Below are 7021 nucleotides of genomic sequence, written 5' to 3'. Positions count from 1 at the left end.
TCTGGCCTCACAGTATCAGCCACTAGAGCTGTGGCGGTTGTTGGTGATTTCCACATGCACTGCCATGTAGGTGACCTCTCCAAATACTTTGGTCTCTCAGTCCCTTAACCTCCTTTTTTCCAGTTATCTTGACTCCTACCCTGGTTAACTCCAGGAGGGCCAGAGAACTTGTCATTATCCATGTGGACCACTAATGCATACTCACAATCTAGTCTCTCCCTCCCCACCCTCAACCTACTATCTATCTTTCAATCTCACTCCTTCTAGTACCTGGTGTAAGTCCGGGGAAAGGAAATCCCGGGGCAAAATACCTCTAAAAATCGAAATCAGTCAAAGGGAGAAATAAAGTTTAAAACCCGTTTTTGCTTACAAACTGCAGTCCAGCACCATCTCTCTCCCCTGCTCCAGAAGGAAGCAAGCCAGCAAGCCAGCCCCTCCCCTTATCCTTTCAGGTTCAGACACCCCCTCGGTTGCCCAGGTAATTTACCCACTGACATGGAGATGAGCTTCTCTCCACCCCTGAGGATATGCAAATGCACTAAAGCCAGGCGAGGTACTCTGGAAATGTTATAATTTTATGCACACCCGGACTCCAAGAAATATTTTCCAGCTTCCCCAGGACAGATTATCCACTGTTCCTACCACCTTTTCACTACCCCTCCCTTCCCCTTTTTTGTTCTAATTTGCATCCTTACTCAGTTTAGGTTTTGGGGTCCACCCTTGTAATCACCCCTTTACATACACGCTGAACTCCATTCTGTTGTCACTTTGCATGATCGCCTAGCACAGCCCGACCCCTGGTTAAATCGCCTCTGACTAATCTACACCAGCACCTGTTCAGTTAAGCATGAATAGGAAAACAAAGGTAACTGTGTGCACTGTTGTCGCTTTATACGCGTGCCATCTCCCTCCAGCTGGCTCTGGGAGCCGCCTGGCAGTCCTGCTTCTCCTTCCCACCTCCTAAATGGCTGTTTTATACCTTCTCTTTTTTCTCAAAGCTCCAACACCCTCTTCCCCCTTATCACCTGCAGCTGTCAACTGCTTTCCACTTCTCTGAGAAAACTGAAGCAGAGAATTTCTGTGAGTCCCCACTACTGCTCTGTCACCCCACCTGCCAGCATCTGTGCCCATAACCCTCCCTCTATGCTGTTATCATGGATGACTAACACGGTCCGTAGCCCGCCCAGTCTGGCCATTGTGGACTGAATATCATTCTTTGTCACTCATCATTTTAGGTTTCTCCCACTCCTCTTGTGTCACCATTCTTTCACCTCTCCGCTGGATCATTTATAAATTTTCCCATCTTAAAAAAACTCAATCTTACTTCCCCTTGAACTTATGCTCCCCCCCTTTTTTTTTTGCCCCTTTTTGGGCAAAGTTCCTAAAAAGCTATGTTTGTACTATTTCCAATCCCCATCATCTCATTTCTCTCAAAACCATAGGATCAGGGCTTTGCTCCCTAATATTCCCTAAAACGTCACTCATCAAAGACCCTGGTAACCTTCACTGTGCTCAGTGCCCTGGAAAGCTCAACTCCTCATCATGCCTGACCCATCTGCAGGGTCTGCTATGGAAAATCACTCCCTCCTCCCTGAAACGCTTCCTTTTCTTGGCTTCTAGGACACCACATTCTCTTCATTCCTCTTCAGTCCACTGGCCTCCCTTACAGAGTCATCTTTCTAGTTCCGTCTGTATCTCCAGTCTTGAGTGTCCTGTCCCAGGACATCATTTACACTTTTCTTCCCTATCAATGGTCACTTCATTGGTGCTTTTGTCTTATTTTTTACATTTGCTAAACTTCACTTTTTGTTGAGTACAGTTTTAGATTTACAGAGTAATTGAGCAGATAGTATATAAAATTCCATACATGCAACCCCAGAGCCCCCACCCCAAAGCAGCTTCCCCATTATTATCTTGCTTTAGCATAATGCAGTTAATGAACCAATACATTATTAACTATAGTCCACTGGTTACATTAAGGCTCACTCTTTGTGTTGTATAGTTCTATGATTTTTGACAAATGGGTGATGACATAGATTCACCGTTATAGTTTCATATGGAATAGTTTCAATGCCTTAAAAGTCTCCTGTGCACCATCTATTTATCCCTTCCTTCCCACAGATCCCTGAAAACCACTGATGGTTTTACAGCCACCATAGTTTTGCATTTTCCAGAATGTCATATAATTGGAATCAAAGAGCCTTTTCAGGTTGGCTTCTCTCACTTAGTATTAAGCATTTAAGCCATGTCTTCCCAAAACTTGATAGCCCATTTCTTTTTAATACTGAATACCCTTCCATTGTGTTGATATATCACAGTTTGTTTATCCATTTATCTATGGAAGGATTGAAGGACCTGTTGGTTGTCACTGATTTTTGGTGAGTATGAATAAAGCTTGTGCAAACATTTGTGTACAGGTCTTTGTGTAGACATAAATTTTCAACTCAGTTGGACAGATGCCTAGGAGCATGATTGCTGGATCCTATGGTAAGACACTTTCTGCTTTGTAAGAAACTACCGGATTGTATTTCCAAGGTTATACCATTTTGCATTCCCACAAGCAATAAATGAGTGTTTGCTATTTTTCTGCATCCTTGCTGCCATTCTGTATTACCAGTTTCAAGGATTTTAGCCATTCTAATAAGTGTGTAGTGACATCTCCTTGTTGCTTTAATTTGCAGTTAACTAATGGCATAAGATGTTGACTATCTTTTCATATGCTTTTTTACTTTAGTAAGTGCATTTAAAGTTCAGCTCTTTCACCTATTTTATTATTATGTTTTCTTACTGTTGAGTTTTAAGAGTTCACTGCTTATTTTGTATACTAGCCCGTTACCAGAACAGTGGTTTACAAGTATTTTCTCCCAGTCTGTGCCTTGTCTTTTCATTCTCCTTAAAGCTCTCTTTAACACAGCAGAAGCTTTTAATGTTAAGGAAGTCCAATTTAGTAATTTTTTCTTCCATGGATAGTGCTTTTGGCATTTAAACCTAGAAGCTTACCACCAAACCCACAGCCACCTAGATTTTTCTCCTGTGTTTTCCTCTAGTATTTTAACAGTTTTATATTTTACACTTAGGTCTACAGTCCTTTTTGAGTTAAATTTTGTGAAAGGTATAACTACTCTTTCTAGATTCTTTTTGTGTGTGTGTGGGCATATGGATGTCTGATTATTCTAGCATCATTTGTTGAAAAGACTATCATTTTTCCTTGTTGAAAAAACTATCCTTCTTCCAGTGGATTCCATTTGCTCTTTTGTCAAAGATCAGTTGACTGTATTTGTGCGTGTTTATTTCTGGGCTATTTTGTTCAGTTGATCAGCATATCAGTTATTTCACCAATGTCATGCTGTCTTGATTACTGTAGTTTTACATTAAGTCTTGAAGTTGGGTAGTGTCAGTCCTCTGACTTTTGTTCTTCAGTATTGGGTTGGCTATCCTGGGCCTTTATGCTTTTCATATAAACTTTGCAACCAGTTTGTTGATATCAGTTTGTGATGTAGTTGTGGATTCTTTGAGATTTTTTACACAATCATGTCATCTCTGAACAAACACAGTTTTATTTCTTCCTTCCTAATCTGTATATCTTTTATTTCCTTTTCTTGTTTTTCTGCATTAGACAGGACTCTAGTATGATGAATAGGAGTAGTGAGAAGGGGCGTCCTTGCTTTATTCCCAAACTTAAGGGAGAAGCACCTAGTTTCTCACCATTAAGAATGATGTTAAATGTGGGACTTTTTTTTTTAGATGTTCTTTATCAAGTTGAGGAAGTTCCTCTCTATTCCTAGTTTACTGAGAGTTTTTATTATGAGGGTTTTTATCATGAATGTTGGATTCTGTCAGATGCTTTTTCTGCTTCTATTTATATGATCATATGATTTTTCTTCTAGGCTTCTCATGTGATGGATTACATTAAATGACTAAATATTCACCATGATAAGTGTAGTTACCATTTGTCACTATATAGAGATACTACAATATTATAAGTTATATTTCTTATACTCTATTTCCATCCCTGTGACTACATTATTTTATGGATTTGAAGTTTTTACCTTTTTATTCCCTCAACTGTTCACTTACCCCCTGTCCCCCTGGTAACCAGCCATCCATTCTCTGTGTTTGAATCTATTTCTGTTTTGTTTGTTTGTTTTGTTTAGATTCCATATGTAAGTGATACTGTATGGTATACATTTTTCTCTGAATGACTTATTTCATTTAGCATTATACCCCCTAGGTTCATCCACATTGTTGTAAATGGCAAGATTTCTTTCTTTTTTATGGCTTAATAATATTCCATTGTATGTATGTGCCACATCTTTACCCATTCATCTTTTGATGGACATTTTGATTGCTTCTATGTCTTGTAAATAATTGTAAATTATTAACAAATAATTATAAATTATTTATAAATAATTGTAAATAATAAACATAAAGGTGCATGGGTAGACTGTCAAAAGTAGAAATGCTGGGTTGTATGGTATTTTTAGTTTTAGCTTCTTGAGAAACATCCGTACTGCTTTCCATAGCGGCTGTACCAATTTACAATCCTACCAGCAGTGTCCGAGGGTTTCCTTTTCTCTACATCCTCACCAATGCTTGTTACTTCTTGTCTTGTTGATATTAGCCATTCTGACTGCTGTGAGGTGATATCTCATTGTGGTTTTGATTTGCATTAGCCTGATGATTAGTGATGTGAAGCATCTTTTCATGTGTCTGTTGACCATCTGTATGTCTTCTTTGGAAAAGTGTTGATTTGGGTCCTCTGCCATTTTTTAATTGGATTTTTTGTTTGGTGTTGGATTGTATGAGTCCTTTATAAATTTTGGATATTAGCCCTATCAGATATATCATTTGCAAATACATTTTCCCATACATTAGGTTGCTTTTTCATTTTGTTGATGCTGTCCTTTGCTATGCAGAAGCCTTTTAGTTTGATGTAGTCCCACTTGTTTATTTTTGCTTTTGTTTCCTTTGCCTGGGGAATCATATCCAGAAAACAATTTCCAGTGTTGATGTTCAAGAGTTTACTGCCTATGTTTTCTTGTAGTAGTTTTATGGTTTCAGGTCTCATATTTAGGTCTCTAATCTATTTGAGTTTATTTTTGTGTATAGTGTAAGAGAACAATCCAGTTTCATTTTTTTTGCATGTTAGCTGTCCAGTTTCCCCACCCTATTTATTGAAGAGACTGTTTAACCAGAGATCTGGGATTCTGCTTTACTGTTTGAACCAGTGTGACCCCAGCAGGAATTTTTGCATGAGATCAGAATGAAGGTCATCCATGGAAAGAAAATTATAATTAAGAAGACAGTTTATCTCTTAGGACAGTCCTAAGTTACACTTAGTATAGATCAGTTATTTCTTTATTTTCAGTGCCTTATTGAATTTTTAATAGTGTCCTGATTTAGATGATGAATTATCTGGTTACTTACATATAACCCAGGGTGTATTAGAACATTGAATAGCTTCTGGAGCTAGAAACGTTCCATGGAAGATTTGTAGGAAGCATCCAAATGATCTTCCCACTCACAGGTCTCTGGGCTGGTAGCTTGGTGGAGGTAGTGGAACCAGGTTGTAGTGTGAACTTCTGGGTACTGAAACCTCATGGTTATTTCTGGATAAGATTGTAAAGATGCTACTACGGAAAGAAAGAAAATGATATGTGGGCATTAACTAGGGACATGTACATAATGGGAATGTTGCTGAATCTGAGAATTCAAACATATTTTAGAGAGCTGAGTCTGGGGTAGGGCAGCTAGAAGGAGCCCCAGGAATGGAAGGGACTAGTCTCCAGCTTAAGAATCTGATGAGAAATGAGAGGGGAGAGACAATGAGCAAGAATTGCTATTGCTGATGGGCCAACTAATGCATGCATCTCTAGTGGCATCTGTGTAAGCTCCACAAACTACACACATACACAGCAGCTTAAAAGGCACAAGGACCCTAGGAATCTGAGAGAGAGAAACCATGGCCTTTGGTAATTAAGTCAAGTTCTGAGTGTGGGACCATATACCCTATTTTCAAACTTGAGTTTTAAGTCCTGGTGTGTTTTTAGGAGTATGTATATTACATACAGTATGTATACAATATATATACAGTATACATACAATATAACAAATACAATATAGAATACAAAATACAAAAATACAAATACAGTATACATATATTATGCAAATTTGTGTGTACTGTATGTATATTGATGGGGTGTCTTTTTAAATGTGTCTGATAAAACCTCTGAAATATCTTTACCTGTGTTAATAGATTCCACATGTAGCAAGACAGCACTGAAAGGCTACATTAGGGGTACAAAATATTAGAATGAATTATTGATTGAAATCAAGAAGCAGAGCTATACTGAGAAACTTGGAGAATTAAAAAAGGGCAGTAGCTTAGGAAAAACCTTGTCTTTGTCCCTCCCTGAACTCCCACTCACTAAGGAGGGCCAAGAAGGGGGAGTGATGGAGAGGAAGGGTTGGCAACACCTGGAGAATGGGACTCAGTGGCCTTTCAGCTTCTCACGGAGGTGACTGCCTCTCCACCCACTACTCAGGGTGATCAGCACCCTCCCGCAAAGCCCTTCCTCTAGAGGCTTTGAGGTTGGTGCCTGTGGGATCTAGGACACGCATTCAGGAGTCCCTAATGGTATCATAAAAATAGAGGAGAGTCGGCTTAAGCAGTGGATGATCTCAGAACTCAACCAGCTGAAGTATCCTTGTGGAGGGTAAGAACTGATTGAATGATTATCTAAGAGAAGATGCAGGTGGAGACAGGCAGGATGTAGTCTGGATATGAAGACAGCTAAACAGGCCTCTGCTAAGCGGGATGGGTGAGCAAAAGCTCCATGTTCTGCTCTGTTTTACCCTGCCTGCTGAGTGGGGCTGATCCCAGGAGCAGAGGCTGGAGTTGGCTCTGCCTGGTGGGAGCGGCCTGTTTGTCTCCTCTCAGCTCCATATTCAGTGAGAGCCTAGAGTTAGCTTGAAATCAGTCATGATAGAAGTATTTAGTATTTATACCACAGAAATATGT

Source organism: Manis pentadactyla, chromosome 13 (genome assembly GCF_030020395.1).
Source record: "Manis pentadactyla isolate mManPen7 chromosome 13, mManPen7.hap1, whole genome shotgun sequence".
Classification (NCBI taxonomy): Eukaryota; Metazoa; Chordata; class Mammalia; order Pholidota; family Manidae; genus Manis; species Manis pentadactyla.
The sequence above is the reverse complement of the archived record's forward strand: the minus strand, read 5'-3'. Positions refer to the sequence as shown.